The sequence below is a fragment of the Ptychodera flava genome, chromosome 3 (assembly GCF_041260155.1).
Source record: "Ptychodera flava strain L36383 chromosome 3, AS_Pfla_20210202, whole genome shotgun sequence".
NCBI classification, from domain to species: Eukaryota; Metazoa; Hemichordata; class Enteropneusta; family Ptychoderidae; genus Ptychodera; species Ptychodera flava.
The window spans coordinates 4064992-4084916 of NC_091930.1; the positions used below are offsets into that span (position 1 = coordinate 4064992).

The 19925-nt window shown below is 36.9% G+C and overlaps 1 long non-coding RNA gene across 1 annotated transcript; it reads left to right on the forward strand.

Annotated features, from left to right (window-relative positions):
• The first annotated feature begins 2108 nt into the window (after positions 1-2108).
• LOC139124621 (uncharacterized) lies at positions 2109-5318 on the forward strand. The gene is made up of 4 exons (XR_011549990.1): positions 2109-2231; positions 3382-3473; positions 4340-4482; positions 5096-5318. It is a non-coding gene; the product is annotated as an uncharacterized lncRNA (long non-coding RNA).
• Positions 5319-19925: the final 14607 nt, after the last annotated feature.

Here is a 19925-nt window from a genome sequence, read left to right on the forward strand (position 1 = left end):
ATTCAAAGCACAATAAAGGGCTGTGAATTTGATATAATTTTCAAGTAAGGATGTTTCATTTTTTTATCGAGATTGATTATAAATTCCCTTAAGTAAGATATGTCTTAAATTTACTATTTGTGAGGTTTATATAACAGCTACGGGTCGTTTTGTTGTACATGACGACAATGTTTGATCAAATTTTGAATGAAATATGTAAGCAGATCCAATAAACAATATCATGAAACGAAAATTATGTATCAGGCCTAAAAATAGACAAAAGACATTTGAAGGTAAGATGTACCTCGATATTTGTCGAAGCAAGCATTTTGGCGGACATCTTGGATAATTGGAATTCATTTTGAATATTCATGGTTTATTAGCTCCCGTGTTCACACACTTGAGCTTATGTCATATGTCTGTCTGTCTGTCTGTCCGTGAGTGTGTATAGTGTCTATGTATCTGTTTACACGATAACTCAAAACGCCTTAAGGTGGTTGGAAAGGCTATTTTTGCACCAATTCTTTTCTCAGAGTTAATGTAAAGTTTCAAGTGTTAGAATCAAGATATTTAGTTCAAATTTTCAGGATAACTCCCTTAGTTAATACTTTCTCCAAAGAATATGAAAATTGTATATTTGCAGCCATGATTTTGAAATATGACACCAGTAAATATTACAATTTAATTTTTCATATTTTTTTTACATATTTGAATTTAATAATAATTGGATAGTATTAATATTACCAAATAAGTTATAAATATGTTGACACCATTTATTGTAAGATTTGTACGGCAGGATTTGTAAATAAAATTTGTTTTTATGATTTTACATGGGTTTACATATCAAAAAATTATTAAAATTCTTTCAAATTTCAAAATGTGATTTTTCAAAAAGTACTTCAAATACAGGAAAATTGTGCCATACAAATCTTATCTGTAACCTCGTGAATAGGCTGTAAAATTCCATGTCCATATCTCATTTCAAAGGTTGGATTAAATTGGTATACAATTATGTAGAAAAACTGTTATTCTGTCAAAAATGTTGAAAACAAGCCATTTTTGCACCCCTCTTTTGAAGTCATAGAGCAGTTTTTTTGGTTAATCTCACTTTTGACACCTCTTTGACACTCAAAGAATCTAAAAGGCATTTACAATAGCAGTCACTCACTCTGAATGCCAGCACCGCCTTGTCAAACTTTCCTGAAAAACAGCAAATAATGACTTTCCCTTTTCAAACATTTTATTAAAAGCTAGGGAACCTCTACCATAGTTAATACACTAAGGACTCCCCAACTTTTATCTTATTTGGTCAGTTTTTCAGAAGTTTCAACAGGCTATAACTCTGCAATGCCTTTGTGCCCAAATGTCTAGTTTTTTTTATTCCACAGAGAATGTTGACTACTTTTATATTTTAATAGTTTTATTGAAGTTTATAACTGACGCTCTAGCCTTTCCAACCACCTTACAGATTCAAGTCAGGTTTGGTAGACAGGTACCATATGCTAATTGCAAGAACTGGTTAGATTTTGATTTGTGTGGCTTGCATATTAATGAAGTTATGACACATCATTTTTTTCATGTAATGTTTTCTCTATGGATACAGTAATGACAGTGTCGACATACTAGTACATCAAGAAATACTGCACAGAATTTCATGAAACTTTTTACAGATGACAATCTCCGAACATTATGATGATACTGTGAATGCCATGTCAATTATCTGCTCATTTGTATATTTAATGAACATTTGTAATTAGTAACATAACTATGAAATTCCTGCACTAAATTTGATGATACATGCAACAAATATTGATATGATGTACATCTAATTGTACGTGGAGGCATTGGGCAGTGTCAAGTTTATAAATAGTTCATTTGCATATTTTATTAAGTTTTGTAATTAGTCATATAACTCTGAAATAACTACACCAAATTTCATGAAATCCGCTGCAGATACTGATCTGACTGATATATAATTAGGTGTAAAGCATTTAGTAGTCTGGAGTTAATTAAGGGTTCATTTGCATATTTAATGAACTTTGTAAATATGTATATAACATTAACTCTAAAATTACGACACCAAATTTGATGAAACCTGCTACAGATCTTGAATTCATAAATACCTCATTGTGGACGCTGCTTTATTGTTCTAGTAGACAAGAAAAGCTTTGATGACTCACAGTGTGCATGCAACGCACTAAATGCGTCTCTGGTGACAGTGGACGATCAGGCGGAATTTGATTTTGTGAAAGGTAAAATAAGACAAACAAAACTCTGCACAGTACGGGAGATTTCCCATGATTCATCATGATTTATACACTCGGAGAATTTTCAGTGAAGTCTACCGCGTTTCCCACGTGTACACAAACTCACAGACCAGTTTCTATAATTCTGAAAACGCAGTTTTACGGACATCATTCATTTCAATTCCCATATATATGATTTAGAAAATGTTTGATTGCGAAAGAACGTAGCATTTTTGCAAAATTTAGAACTGATTGTATCTTCAGCAATACAAAATAATGCGACGGAAAATAAGGAGACCAGTTGCACCTGTTTTTTGAAATAAAAAGATATTGATTTTTTTTCCAAACAGAAAGACAAAAGAAATTTATACTGAAGTATCTAAACGTATTTTTTAAGAATATATGAAATCAATCATCTAGAGTTTCAGAAAAAGTTATCCAATTTCCAACATCGTCTGAACATACTGAATTGAGAGTAATACTATGTTATAACGAAAATACCAAAGGAAGCACGAGGATATTGGCGCAGCAGTCACAGCAGGAGCAATTTAACAAAAACTATATGTATGTATGTATGTATGTATGTATGTATGTATGTATGTATGTATGTATGTATGTATGTATGTATGTATGTATGCACGCAAGCACGGATGGATGGATAGATGTATGTAGGCATACTTCATACTTACAACAAATCGACATCAATGAATCAAAAAACTTGAGTGATGAAAGTATCAAATGAACATCATAGTCTGAGAAATATTGTAGATTGTCCAGTGCAGGTCTATTGAACTCAAATCATTAAAAAAGCTGTGATGGTATAATTAATTTTGGTATGACACATGCATACTGCGGCCATGTCTGTCTGTCTGTAGGTAGTTAGGTATGTAGGTAGGTGTGTATATATATATGTATTTAGGTAGGTGTGTATGTATGTATGTATGTAGGTAGGTAGGTAGATATGTAGGTAGGTAATGTGTAGGTATGTGGGTATGTATGTACGCAAACACTTTTCCCATTGAAGAATTTGCATTTTGGATCCACCCGGCACTAACAACGACCCACGTGTTATATTCCCCGGTATGCCCTTTATTTATTTGAAAAAAAAGTTCGCATGACAGACATCAAATTAATCGCAACATGTCTTATTTTGTAGGCTTAACGACACCAGCTTTTTGGATTGGCACAAAGCGAGCGCCAGCAAATTGTGGTTCTATCCAATGGATAAATATAGATGAAATGACTGCGGTAAGAACAATTAATAACATAGGTATATTTCTCGTAATTCTGCTAATGTATGCGGTAAGTGTTGCATTCTGGCATAATGTGTCATGCAAACACAACTGCCTGCTTTTCATGTAACATGACTACACGTCATGAGGTAACTAGAGTAATATGTGGAGATGGTCACATGCGGATAACAAAAAAGCTGTTGTAACGTGGTTAACGGGACTCTTACCCGCCTAATATGCCAATAACATTCATTATAAATGCATCTGAGTTAATGCGCACTTTTTTGTTCCTAAAAATTGTCTTGCTAAAGTATTGGTAGAATTTTGTGTGGTCGTAGCTCAAAAAAGGCAAGCGAAGCGAACCCCTCCTGATCAAACAATCTTCTAGTAAAAGTGAACAGTAACATGAGTAGCTAAAACACCGTGTCATTTGATCTAGAATTTATTGGTAATTTGGATATTGATGGTTGTCAGTGATGACTCTGGAATATGATGGCTCACCTTGTTATACATAGAATTATTTACCAAGACGTGTTTGTGTATTACTTTTAATACAATATGATGGCGAGGACAAAATCACATTGTTGACTGTCACGAAGTTGGTGCTTACAATAGCATTATTGATGATACCTTCGACTTGGTTGTCATCAATATGATAGTTTTTATTTGTACTTAAGTATTCCATTCTTGGGTTAAGACTGTGTGAGTTTTTAATACTTAATGTCACACAAAGTTCAAAAGTTGTACCTTTTAGCTAGCCAGGACGTTTCCTTTTCAGAATTATTGCTTTAATTTTTACTGCTTCGTATTTTCAAGTAAATAATTAACACAAGGTAATATAGTGTGGTTATTATCATAATGAAACTATTTTCTGTTTGCTAGGCTACATTCACAAGTTGGAGTCCAGACGAACCAAATAACGAAGGAGGTAACGAAAATTGCGTCCATATTCGGCAGGCCGATAATCTTATGAATGACTTGGCATGCAGTATTTTGAATCAGGCGGTGTGTGAAGCCGCAAAATAGTGAGTACATCGGATGTAACTCGTAAATGACAACTTTATCAGCTTTCGAACGCGGATTAGTGTTTTGTTATCTTGGCATAACACAAAGCGCGTAGCTACCAGATAAAAGTGACAAATATTATATCAGACTCTACATTTATTTCAAAGTACATCGATTACTTTGCACGGCTCATAACTATTCTATGCAATTGTGCAGGACAATTTGCCGACCGACCGGAAGTACACGAATTAGATGCCGTAGACAACAATAATGAACGTTGACAACAGTAATGAACGCTTGTCCCCAAACTCTGCCCATCAGAAGGAATGTCTGTGACTTTGAATTAATAAAGGCGGACTTAATTAGCTATTCATGTAATCTAAAAACCTCAGACATGACAAGCAATGCGTGAATTGCATTTGTAGTCTAGCTTTTTCGCAAAAGGTACAGTCTAGAGAGAATTCGCAAAAGGTACAGTTAGAGAGAGAGAGAGAGAGAGAGAGAGAGAGAGAGAGAGAGAGAGAGAGAGAGAGAGGTTGAAATCATTGACAGTTTGCTGCTCAACAAGAAGACAATGACCAACATAATTTTTCATTTTATATCGTAACAATTACTGTTTTTTTTTCTACGCAGATGCCGGAGGCATAATATATGCCTTTCGTTCACGTCAGTCGAATTGTTCACCAACAATTTTAAACCGTTACATTTAATGTATGATTTCGATGTAGTTCTGTACCGTTCTGTACTCTTCTGTTCATAACCTCATATATTAACTTGTAACCAAACTTGCAAGTAGTGACACCGTAGCTAATAGAATGTTATCGACAAAGTGAATGCGATGATCAGGTTGCCTGAAGCCAAGAAGACATTTGTTTATATTGATAGTCACTTTACGTATGAAGTCAATCGATCTGTAATTGCTATATAGTAGAATTAAACAATACCTCAAAGCAACAAATGCAATGTCGGATGTATCTTCACTTGCAAGAATACACTTTTTTCCTTCTAAAGGACATTCTTTCATGTCACACTACAAATTTGATTTTATAGGAGAAAGTCTGGGATAATGGTCTTAGGACCCTCCTACCAACGTGTCTGAATGAAATTTAAGTATGAAACGTCGTATTTGGGACTCGGCGCTGCCATGGCGTAATATAATTATGATTTCAGGGTGAAAAAGCATTTGGCCGAATAATGTCATGGATTCGCGCCATTTCTGTTATTCTTAATAGAAAAAATACAGCACTTTAAAATTGCATTTAAGATTGAAATTTGGTGCACTTTTAATGTAAATGGCCATGAATCGATGAAATTTTTAAATTTGATCGTATTTCGACTGTCATCTTATGATATCATAGTGCAAAATGGTTAAGCGAATAATGTCACGAAATTGTCACAAGGGCTTTTCTGCCAATATCCCATAATTTCACTGCTTTTGAAACCCCGTCATTTGGAAAAAGACCAAAAAATATTTCATCCACTCAGCGAAAACATTGAAAATTTATTATTAGCCTAACTTATATTTTGAATTTGAATGAATAACTTGGAATATTTACTGGCCGTAAAGTACCACGGATTCCTAAAATATAACGTGTCAATAAAACTGCTTTGACGTAATGATATCAGGTGAGAGGAGGAAATGTTAAACTGACAGGCAATGTTAATTCATGAGGGTAAGACTAGCTGCTAACACTAGACGACGCACAGTAAGTGAGGCTACCCACAATTCCCTTTGATTGAATGTATGCAACTTGCATTAATGAGCCGAATCATGCCGTATATACAATTAAATATATTTAACACAAATCTTGTGTATTCCATATCCCAACCCAATGCCTCCAAGTCAAGTACTGCATACCAACAACCAACTACTTCAACTTGCCTCATACTTGAGGAGCTTCAGTGTCCTTGAAACTTTCCTTTGACATCAAAACAGTGCGATCGGAATTTGTCCGTCTGAACAACAAGTGAAAAAAAATGAAACTTTTCAAAATGCAGAAAAGCCACCGACATGAAAAATTATGCAACAAATGTAGATCGTGTGAAACGGGTACGCTTTTCCCGCAGAGAAAGTCCTTCAAATGTTTTAAATCTAGCGACCAGATGTTTAATACATGATATGAGCCAAAAGGTGTTTTTTGTACAAAACGTGTCAAAGAAAGGCTATCAGTCGAATCTGTTATCAGACATCGCCGTCTGAGCTGACCATTGCACCAGGAAACTCTCGAAACAATCATGAAAAAATATTTCAGCTGACAAACATTGATGCGAGGTCAGTTCAATTCAGTAAAAGAGTGAAATAAAAGCTCACAGGTCCGCATTCAGTGGCCCATATATTCCCCGGAGAAATAACCCATTTGAGAGGTTGTCGGACAAATGGGTCGAGGTATTTAGAGAGCGGACAAGCTTGTCGAAGAGAACGCCGCGTCGGACATTAGAGGTATCAAAGAGAACATCGGACAAGTGTGTCACGGGTGTCGATCGACTAGATGGCTATCAATTCTACTGGTCGACTCGGAAGGACAAAAGTCACAGAAAAATTACCCAGGGGAAAACGTAAACGAAATTAAGAAAATCAGTGTCTCATTGTACTTGTCCGCGTAAGCTTATTTTTAACCTCAGGCTTTGTTTCTTTATATGGTTATACTGTCGGACAAAAACACCGCAATGCTACGCTAAAATCATAAAATTGCTGTCCTTTCCAGAGAACTTTTTCATATTATGATACGCAGATCGATGGGGAAATAGTTTAATGTTAGGTATTCTTAGAAGTCGGCAGTCCTTTGTTTTATATAATGATTAGTAGCTGCACCCTACGTTTATTTGCATCTAAATAAAGCGGGCTCGACTTTAGATTTGCACATATGCATGTGAAATGAGATTTCAACTAGTCGTTTCACGGGTTGAAGCGAACTGCAGTGTGTCTGTCTTCACGGCTGATGTAGTCTGGCGAAAAAGAAAATATGAGCCATGTTTGTTAAAGCGACATATGAGGACAGTATATGGGAACCTTGAGTAATCTGAAATCACGGAAATCTCGCTAACACTTGGTGCACAGTCTTTCTACGGTGCCAACACACTGCTGTGTCATTGCAGATAAAATGCCCGTCGCTGGGTCCATGTGTGATGGCGGGTGAACTTACAGTGCGGATGCTACAACTGCAACACTGTATCATGCCATTGGGGCCTCTCACCTGAGTATGCGCCGTACAAACTCGTTATGCCCAGAGGCATTTCCCCGTTTTCACGGTATTGGCATTTCAGCACACCGCTTCAATCTCAGCATAAAATCAGAATGGAGTGGTTTAAAGGAATACTGGCATTTGAATTTATATGACTCTTTCGGTTTATAATTTCCGAAATTTCAAGCTACCCGAAGGGCAGACTCGATGACATCACTGCTATCGACAAACGTTTTGATTTAAAGCATGTGTTAAAATGTTAATTGATGTCGCGTGCTGAAAATCTTTGCTTTCCCTGTCAAAACAGTCTTTGGCTTAGCGTACGGGGAAGTACAGCTCTTTGTTCATGCGCACTTGCATTCACTGAGATATACAATTGAATTTACTGTATTGATCTCCCTTCGCTGGCTTCTGAAAGTATCAGACATATATTTTATTTAGAAAAGCGCAACCAGAGAGTATACATGTAGCTTGGCAAATGCCCGCATGGGTACTAGCCGTCACGTGACTATCAGATCGATCAAAAAATGAAATATTTACACGCCCTTTAGGGAGCGTTCAGTTTTTACGGCCTGGGGGGGGGGCCGGCAAAATCTTGTCGCCGGTGTTCAAAAAATATAGACCCCCCTGCATTTTTTGTGAAAAAAAGATGACCCCCCCTTTGTCAGACAAAAAAAAATTGATGACCCACCCTGAAAAATAACCAAAACCCATATGTCAAATTTACCCGCATGGTTTGGATTTGAACTCCGGTATGCGGCGCTCTTTATTCGATGCCTGTGCACAAACTTCTCAGCCACATCCATTGAAACGTCTGTTAATTAGGATGACTGTAAGGCAATTTTTAACTTCATTTCCATAGACAACTCATGTCCATGGACAAGGCAGCCATCCGGTTTAAGAGGGTCATGGCCATTACGTAAAGTCAACTTTATTCTAGTGGGCCACCAAAGGTGGCACGCCGGTAAAGAGGGTCGATCATGGCTATTGCATAAAGTAGACTTTACTGGACAGGGCTGCTGAAGGCGCGCGCCATTACCATTATTCAGTGCGTGATCCCAGGGGTCCCTCAAAAATGTTTCTAATACAAGCCGCGGCTTCAATTGGGAATAAAGTCAATTTATTGTAGTGGGCCGCCACCGGCGGCCCGCCGGTAAAGAGGGTCGATCATGGCCATCGCATGAAGTAAACCTAATTGGAGTGGGCCGCCAAAGGCGTCTGCCCGTTAAGAGGGTCATGGGTAATACTTAAAAACTATCCACTGTTGATTGACCAATCAGAGTGCTCAATTCAGGGTGTTTTATCTACTCGTAAAGCCTTGGTCACCAAATTCCAGAAACGAATGACAGCGCCGTAGTAAAGTACTGTCCAATCAAAAGTGAACATGTCATATTCTGTAGACATCTGGTACGTTTTAATATTCAAATTTGGTAACACAGCGGAAACCAGCTGCAACACAAAATCTGCTGTGCCCTAGGGCATTTATATAATGTGCCCTAGGGCATTTATAGGATGTTCCATTACATTGGAAGGCTATTTCACAAATAAAGTTTTAATTCATATCCTAAACATGTTACATTGGCAAAGGGGACGGTTGACGTAAACACATTGAAAACGAAAATATATCAGTTAGGGGCGATAGTTTTTAAGTCGGATAAAACCCTCGTACTCTGGCTCTTCTGGTATATAAAGTCCAACCCTACAATAAATGTCTCGGCCTGCGGCCTCGACATTTTATCGTTGGGTTGGACTTTATAAACCAGAAGAGCCCTCGTACTCGGGCTTTATTCCTATACAATGTACCGGTATATTTATTGTAGTGGGCCGCTGAAGGCGGCCCGCATGTAAAGAGGGTCGATCATGGCCATGGCATAAAGTGAACTTTATTGTTGGTATTATGTTTTTGAAAATGTGGTGACCCCCCCTTTTCCTACAGTGAAAAAGCGATGACCCCCCTTAGCGGATTCCAAAATTATGATGACCCCCCCTGGATTTTGCCGGCCCCCCCGGCCGTAAAAACTGAACGGTACCTTAGCGGATCAATATTTCACTTCACAAACTATGCATGGATTCTACCTTTGAAAATGTGGCATGGCCTCAGCCGACGACATATTGACTGTTATTTTGAATAGGTGGCAGAGAGTGATAAAAAGTCAATGGAAATGGTGCTTATTGGAAAACCTATTTAAATTATGGACACATTTACCTAAGTGCTCTGGCCGCTAATGAAGAAAAAATAATATGTAGTGCATCTTTAATCAAGGTCAAATCTCTATGATTATATGTTACCTTGACAGTTATAGCGAAATATAGAGTTTTCTTGATGAAAACTAACAATTAAGTGGAGAAGTGTGAAAATTATTTAAGAAAATTGTACCTTTCGCAATATGGCAAGGCCTTAAGAATAACTATGGCACATGCTTCTTTCATGGGTAAAAAAGGAGGCGCCCCACTCAACTGCAGTTTCTTTTGTTTTATTACGATCGTCCGTATTTCGAAACCATGCAAAGCACGCTAAATTTTGCTAGAACAGGGGTTGCGGTATACAAGGCATATAGCTCTGCCATAACTCAGGCACATATAATAAATGTGAAAGACGAGGGAGAGTGTACGATATATTATTCGTGCAAAGTAATTGTGCGTGTACCCAAATTAAAGAATAAAGCAAAGCAAATTGTTTTGGTGAAAAAATGCTACCCGAATTTCCTATCATGACAGCATATTATTGTTATATTAGACGGAACTCTTTGCGGGCTTTGACAGCTCAGTTGTCATTGGCGTTGTTGTGAGTCATTTTTAGAGCGCCATCACCTTGTGAGGGAGTGATGGCGCTCTTCAAACGACCCGAGAGTATTGCCTGGTTTGCCATCTAGTTTCTGTCGCTTGCTGGTCACCGTGAAAAACTAGTCAAAATGATGTCTTCCATATAACCAAGTGGTAGTTCCCTCCTTTCAAACTCTCAGGTATACAAAGAATATATATCACGTTTTGACCGAAACGCAGGACCCCTGCTGATGTGCAGCGTCGAATAAGCTGTTTCTCTGATTGGGCTGATGTGCAGCGTTGAATAAGATCTGACCCAATTGGGTAGCTGAATCTTACCAATATAATGAAAACAATGCAAATAGACTTCCTAAGTGGCTGTGAATAGTGAAAATGGACCAATTAAAGAAACATCAGCAGAGCTGTTTCTCTGATTGGTCCATTGTCACTATTCACAGCGACTTATGGAGTGTATTTGTATTGTTTTAATTTATTGGTAAGATTCAGCTACCAGGACGGTGGTTAGGGTAACAGACTCGCTGTAAGCGGATGGTGAGTTCGAGACCAGGAGAATCGAGCGTAACGGACTCACTGTTGGGCACCAAGCTTGGTGAGCTCTGGACTCGCTGGGAAGAACGTACCCCATCCTGTCAGTTAGCATTTGCCGGTTGGATGATGGACTGAATAAAAACCGAGCAAAGTTATCTTCACTGTTTACTTTCAGCCGGCCTCGCGGTGCTCTCTATAAACGTAACATTTACAAACAGCTTGCTCTCTTTGTTCATCTCAATCGTTAAGTTCAAATAAAATACATGTCGAGTCCACCGATACTAGGTGTATGTAGATAGCCCAGAATAATCTGCACTGAGCGACACAGAAATCTTTTTTAAGCACAGAGAGCTCCATATTGACTCTTTTGAGCACCAGATTATTTATTTACATCCCTCCTCCTAGACTGACTCACTGCTGGCTTTGTTTCTCTTGGGCGAAGGCTGTCGTTACTGGCCGGACTGTTCGTTTCACTATGTAATTAAATAACTTTAACAATCGTTCGCTTTTTTAATTTATTCCAAACGTTATCACTTGGTTAAATGACACAATAAATTATACAATACAAAATATAGCTGAAACAACATGAATATGTGACAAAAAGACTAATAAGCCGCGGCCATTGTTGCAGACGATACTACGTGCATCATCACCTGACCGGGTACTTTTCCAACGACTATTTCCCTAGGGAAAAGTCTTTCAAATTACCCTGTGACGTCACGTTAGTCGATTCAGCATATCTTTTTTCTCGTCATTTGACGAATTCCGACTAATCTCAACACGAAATAAGCATGTGGCGTGCTATGAAATGTAACTATGTCGTAGGCTGTGAGTATGAATACAAAGTACAATAAAAGGTGTGAAATTTTGATATAATTTAAAGTAATGATGATGATTTACATTTTCATCTAGATGATTATAAATGATATTGTTTAGACTTTCCCTAAGTAAGATATATCTTTAATTTACAATTTTTAGGTTCATATAACAGCTACGGGTCGTTGTTGTTGTACATGACGACAATGTGTTGATAACGTTTGAATGAGCTATCTAAGCAGATCCAATAAACAGTATCATGAAACGAAAATTATGTGTAAGGCCTAAAAATTGACAAAAGACATTTTAAGGTATGATGTACCTCGATATTTGTCGAGGCAAGCATTTTGGCGGACATCCTGAATAATTGGCATTCATTTTGAGTATCCATGGTTTTATTAGCTCACGTGTTCACACACATGAGCTAATGTCATAGCGATATCTGTCTGTCTGTCTGTCTGTCCGTGAGTGTGTCTATGTGTCTGTGTGTCTGTTTACACGATAACTCAAAAACGCCTGAACAGATTCAAGTCAGATTTGGTAGACAGGTACCATATGCTAATTGCAAGAACTGATTAGATTTTGGTTTGTGTGGCTTGCATATTAATGAAGTTATGACATATCATTTCTTTCATATAATGGTTTCTCTATAGAGACAGTAATGACAGTGTCGACATAAATCAAGAAATACTGCACAAAATTTCATGAAACTTTTCACAGATGACAATCTCAGAACATTATGATGATACTGTGAGTGTCATGTCAATTATCTGCTCATTTGCATATTTAATGAACTTTTGTAATTAGTGACATAACTCTGAAATTTCTGCACCAAATTTGATGATACATGCAACAAATATTGATCTGATATATATCTAATTGTACGTAGAAGCATTGGGCAGTGTCAAGTTAATAAATAGATCATTTGCATATTTTATGAAGTTTTGTAATTAGTCATATAACTCCAAAATAACTGCACCAAATTTGATGAAATCTGCTGCAGATACTGATCCGACAGATATCTAACTGTGGTGTAAAGCATTTAGTAGTGTGAAGTTAATTAAGGGTTCATTTGCATATTTAATGAACTTTGTAATTAGGTATATAACTCCGAAATTACAGCATTAAATTTGATGAAACGTTCTATAGATTTTGATATGATAGATATCTAATTTTACTGAGAAGCATTGAGCAATGTCAGGTTAATAAATAGCTCATTCGCATATTTTATGAAGTTTTATGATTAGTCATATAACTCCGTAATAAATGCATCAAATTGATGAAATTTTATGCAGATACTGATCTGCTGACAGATATCTTATTGTGTTGTAATGCATTAAGTATTGTGAAGTTAATTAAGGGTTCATTTACATATTGAATGAACTTTGTAAGTATGAATGTAACATTAACTCTGAAATTAAGACACCAAATTTGGTGAAACCTGCTACAGAAATTGAGTTCATAAATATCTCATTGTGCTATGGAACATTGATATAGTTAATGAACATTGTAATTAGTGATATTACTCTAAAATTACAAAGTTAAATTTAATGAAACGTGCTACAAATATTGATCTGATAGATATCTAATTGTCCCATGAAGCCTTGGGCAATGTCAAGTTTACAAATAGCTCATTAATACAGTTTCCAAATATACAGTTTTGTAATTAGTGATTAAACACTGGGATTACTGTGCGAAAGTTGATGAAACCTGCTACTTATAATGATATAACAGATATCTGATTGTTCTGCGAAGCGTACTTCTAATGAACCTGTTGTAAAACACGTGAGCACATTCAGTTAACATCTGGTTACGAAATATGAGAACTTTTGGCGGTTCAAAAATTGTAGGTGCGAGCAAAAAGTTTGGTTTCTGCACCAGACTATGCTGCCTTAATTCAACTTACTTTTTTTCAATAGCCCAAAATGCAACAGCTGAAAATTGAAAATATTTCAACTCAGCTTTTTAAAAAATGCTAAAAATAGGACATCGTGACATTTTATTTAAGGCAGCAAACAAATTAGACACTAAAAAAAGTGTTTTCTCGCTGCCGAATGAATTTGCTGATGCTGGAAATTTGGCATTTTTAATTTGTTTTGATATAATTAACATCCTTCTCGCTAAATTGATTCTAAATTTACTTGATCTCTCGGAAAATATAGAAATTAATATGCTCAGAATATGCATTTATCTCACGGTGGTCACTGGGTACGTCTATCACATTTATTTGTCTAACGAGAATTGTCTATGAAGCGGTCAGACATATTGTCAGAGTGTTGTCTGATTTTGATATGAAGGATTCAGCTTTCCTTTAATTTTGCTGTAACCGCATCCGTCAGGGGGATTCAGAGGGATTTTTTACCGTTTGCTTGGTGACACAAGGAATAGTCTGGCTTCGTTAGTCAATTTTTCTTTTGATTTGCATGTGATTTCCGTGTTTTCTATGTGTGTCAGTCTGGTTGTGGTTGTGTTTGTTGAATTTTAGGGTATTGGCAGGATATTACCAGCACAGTGGGTTACAGAGCTGTCATTTTTAGAAATAGAAAAGTGGCCTACACATTTTGCCTATCTGTACCGTGCTAAGTAAAGCAGCCGTTTATTGAATATGCTCTCTCAAACACCGTAAGATGTTGTGCAATAGAATACAGCGGAACATCTTCGTGCATCCTGTAAAAACACTCAAGGCTTCAAGTAAACTTAGTCACACGACTCAAAGTAGTCGTTGAATGCATTAAAGTTTGTTTCACCTGTCATCAGCAGTTCCTGCCTAATAACTTTTTCTTGACAATTACCACATCTTAAATTAGCATGATCCTACCGCCAGATTGTACTCAAAATTCGTTCTAATCTTCCTAAAATACGTAACTCACCGTTTATTTATATTTCTAATTCTATTTCTGTGTTCATTAATCTATTTTGAACTTTTTATCTCACGGATATATTGTACTACTTTTCATCAAATGAGATACTTTACTCAGAGATGATTGTGTTAACATAAATAGAACATATTTATATCTTTTTCCTGACCAATGGAAACTGCATGCAAATAGACCTATTACGCCAACCTTCAAAAACACATATATACATGGTCTCCGTTATGCAATTTCAAGCTCCGTTCCAGAACTGGAAAAGAAGCGACCGATCGAATCAATTCTGACATCCACAACGGCAAGGTATCAGGTAAGCGTATTATTGCCGATTTATTTATGTTTTTTTCGGGCCCATCCTTTTACATTACCGCTATTTTACATAGTGAAACTTTTTGCGGCAAATTAAGGAAATTTAATTTTGAAGAAAAATCTTGAAGGTGTCAGGAAAGAGCAAGAATTAGATGTACGCGTATATGCCTTGTGCCATTCATAAATTATTTTGACACTCGGGTAAAAAAATAAAATAAAAAGACTAGCACAAGACCGATACATCTTTAATATACAAATGAGTAGTCCTTGTTAATCCTAACTTGGTGTCCAGCTAACAGTAATCTGTTCACGAAAGTAAACAAAGCTCTTTATCTGATAGAAACTGTTATCAAGAAATTAGGAGGGCTCCCCCTCTCACAAGCATTTAAACTATTTGACACATGCGTTGCTCCGGTAATTTGTTACGGGGCTGAAATATGGGGCTTTGAATACTCACCTGTTATTGAGAATGTACATTTTAAGTTTTGTAGATTTCTACTCGGTGTAAAAGTGTAAACCACGAAGTACTGCTAGGGGAATGCAGGATATATCCACTGTGGTGTATTTACATGAAATGTTGTATCGCCTATTGGCTAAAACTTGTAGATATGAATAACAAGCGATATCCAAAAGCTTGCTACCAAATGTTGAAAGATTTAGATTTGGCAGGCTAGAGTGAATTGGGTAACTAAAGTATGGGAGATATTATTTCGATATGGTGTCGGTATGGTTTGACTTTAGCAAGGAGTAGGAGATCCAAAGTTATTTTTCAATCTATTTCAAGACCGAGGCAAGATCTAGAGTGGTCGGCGTCAATTAATGAGTCATCACGTCTTGGCAGCTATGTTCATTTAAATCTATGCTCAATCCCGAACTTTACCTTTCGTGTATTAACGTTCCAAAATTCAAGGTTGATCTTGCCAAACTCCGATGTTCAAACCGTATATTACAAGTTGAAACTGGACGCCACTGCAATCCTCCCATACCTGCGAATCAGAGATTTTGTCCACATTGTAGTAGTATAGGAAATTCGCTGGTAGAGGACGAATTTCACTTTGTTTTACTTTGTCCATTATACGCAGAACTGAGAGTTGATTTGATACCGTTAGGTTACAGAATACATCTGACACAAGAAAAGTGTTTTAATCTCTTAGCAAGTAACAGTAATAGGATTCTTTATAAATTGTCAACATTTATTCACAAAGCCTTTAAGATTAGAGATGGCTTTATTGAGCAACGAGAAAAGGTTTAATACTTTTCTGTGTAGTTTTTCGTAGCTGTCTTTTGTAAACAGCGTTAACATGTTTTGTTTTTCCTGATTTGTGTTATGTAGCCTTAAGGTAGCTAAATACCTTTTGCCACTTTCAGATTTTTATTTTTTTCTCAATTGAACACGTCCCAAACCCCAATAAAGTATACATTTTCTGAAAGCCCTGATATAGAGCTATCCGATCAAGCACAGTACACGGTCATTATTTGCATAAGAGTCACGTGACAAGCGTTTGCTGAACCTTCCAAAACCGGGTTTTCCCGCCTTACGCAAACACGCTGCAAGATATCCTTCAAAACCGTGTCTGCGATTTTTTCCCGGAGGCTCCATTCAAATTATATGGCGTGATAATTAAAATTCCTTGAAAAGCACCTTTATCTAACACCTTTAAGAGCGCATTAACAAAAACAAAGGCATATAAAAAAATCCCAGACACGTTTTGAAGGATATTGTCAAGGCTTGTCAATGAAGAAATTCCAACCGGAAATCTTGCAGCGTGTTCGCATAGGGCAAAAATCAGTTTTTGGAAGGTTCAGCAAAACGCTTGTCACGTGACTCTTATGCAAATAATGACCCTGTAAAGTGCTTGGTCGGATAGCTCTATATCAGGGCTTTCAGAAAATGTATACTTTATTGGGGTTTGGGACGTGTTCAATTGAGAAAAAAATAAAAATCTGAAAGTGTCTAAAAGGTATGTAGCTACCTTAATATGCGATATGTGATGTGCGATATTTAGTAATAAATGTATTTTTACATGCCTTGTAACATACTGTCTCCCGTTGTATTCTAGCCACTGACGCCCCGAACTATGAAGATCCCTACTGCCGGTATCGTCACCCTGCTTGTTCTGAGCGCTCATCTACATATGGTAGGTAAATAAGCTTGTAAGAATGATGACTGATTTACGAATGCGAGTGCGCCTTTGCCCAACAGTCTTTATTCGAAAGCCAGTTTCCAAAACGTTTTACCTTCGGAAGCTAACGCTTTTTAATACATGGATTCGCCTAATTGAAAGTCAGTTGCTTTCCGTAAACATGAAAATCTACGATCGTTCAGCTCCATACGGGCTTATTACAAATCGCAAGCCTCCAAGAATGCACTTCCTTTTAGCTAGGGCAGAAGAAGGTAGTCCCGCCCACTGGTTTCATGGGCCAAAGAACCGACAAATCCACAAGATATCCAAAGTCAATTCAACACTGTCATTCGCTTCAATTTATGTTAACTTTGTCTCTGTATTGTTTGTAGTGTTTATGTTGCCCGACTGGTTGGACAGAGCGCAGTGGACGCTGCTATATTGTTCAAGGAGAAAAGAAAAGCTTTGATGACTCACAGTGTGCATGCAACGCGCTTAATGCGTCTCTGGTGACACTGAACGATCAGGCGGAATTTGATTTTGTGAAAGGTAAAATGAGACAAACAAAACTCTGCACAGTACGGGAGATTTCCCATAATTCATCATGATTTGTACACTGAGGCTAAAAGAATATTTAGTGAAGTCTACCGCGTATCCCGCGTGTACACAAACTCACAGACTAGTTTTGTAATCCTGAAGACGCAGTTATATGGACATTTTTTATTTCAATTACCATTTTATATGATTAAGAAAAGTATGCTTGATTGATTGACAGAGAACATAGCATTTTTGCAAAATTTACAACCGATTATATCTTCAGTAATACAGAATAATGCGATGGAAAAGAGGAGACTAGTTGAACGTGTTTAATGAAATAAAAAGATATTGATTTTTTTTCCAAAAATAAAGACAAGAAATGTATACTAAAATATCTGAACTTTTTTTTAAACATTATAAGAAATCAATCGTCTAAAGTTTATTTTCATTGCTTTCAGGTTGTAGAGACAAAAGTTATCAATATTCCAACGTCGTGTGTACAAATCAAACTGAATTAAGAGTTATTCCTAGTATGTATGTATGTATGTATGTATGTATGTATGTATGTATGTATGTATGTATGTATGTATGTATGTATGTATGTATGTATGTATGTATGTATGTATGTATGTATGTATGTATGTATGTATGTATGTATGTATGTATGTATGTATGTATGTATGTATGTATGTATCTATGTATGTATGTATCTATGTATGTATGTATGTATGTATGTATGTATGTATGTATGTATGTATGTATGTATGTATGTATGTATGTATGTATGTATGTATGTATGTATGTATGTATCTATTGTTATGTAGGTCATTTCCCCCACACTCATCATGACCTGAGTTCAATTAGTCTAGAACATTCTCAAGGTCACTGCCCTTGATGACCTCACAACCTTGAATTCAATTAGTCATGTTTGGAATGTTCTGGAAAGTGGATTAGTTGTGTAAGGGAGATAATTTTAGAACAGTAATTAGTATGTCAATAAAAGTTCTAGATTGTTCTTATATGCCTTTATAAAAGGGACGTGCACAGCTTCCAGTCAGACTTTTGGGATCGTGTCTCTTGTGTGTTACTAAACTCCAGCAGTAGTCATTCTCAAGACTTTTCAAGACCTTCACTGTCAACGCTGGATTTATACTGTGGTCTTTGTGCAGCTTCAAGCCTGCAAGCCAAAGGACTGTTCATTCATCCGACTGACTGTTACAACTCTGAGAATGGAGCTTTGCCGTCCCAGCTGAGATAAGTAGTCTGTACACTTTTAAAGCTTGTACTCTGTCCCTAACTTAGCAATTAGTTTTGTTTTCGTAATAAATTTTGTTTAAACGGAAACTGCTGAGTTCACCCTTTTGTTCGTATCCTCTGCACGTAACAAAATTGGGGGCTCGTCCGGGAGACGAATATTTTGAGCCGTTTGACAACATTTTGCCTACCTTTTCAAAACTACTTTACACTGTGAACTCAGCGAAATTCAATCATGGCGGAATTCAAGCCAGACGAATTTATGGATGACCTCCATCAGGACACATTTAATTCCCTCAGAAAAGACAACCTCATAGCACTGGCAAATTTCCTTAAAGTAGATGTCAAAAGATCTATGCGCAAGCGGGAAATACAGTTCAAGATTGCAAAACATTTAGTTAATTCTGGCCATTTTGAGGAGTCTGCCTTAAAAGATTATGAGCCTGAGTCTTCCTTCGAACTCAAAAATTAGAATTAGAAATACAGGCAGATTTGGAGCTTAAGAAATTGGAATTAGAAAAGGAAATGAAAGAAAAAGAATTGCAAATGGAAGAAAGACAGAAAGAAAAGAAAGGCAGGAAAGATTAGAAATGGAAGAAAGACAGAGAGAAAAAGAATTGCGATTAGAAGAACAGCGATTACAGGTAGAAATAAAACGTTTAGAGCTTGGACAGTCAGGAAAATTCTTCCCTTCAGACAAGTTTGACATCACTAAGCATTTCAGGTTAGTTCCCCCTTTCCAAGAAAAGGATGTTGACAAATTTTTTCTCCATTTTGAGAAAATTGCTCAGAGTCTGAATTGGCCTAAGGAGTCCTGGTCTATGCTTTTGCAGAGTGCTTTGGTGGGTAAAGCCAGAGAAATTTACATTCAGTTGTCAGTAGAGCAGGCTTCAAATTATGATTCTGTGAAGGAATTAATTCTCAAGGGCTATGAGTTGGTGCCTGAAGCGTACCGTCAGAAATTTAGGGATTGTGAGAAGGCGAAAGATCAAACTTATGTTGAATTTGCTCGAACAAAAGAACAACTGTTTGATCGCTGGTGTTCTTCTGAAAAGGTCAG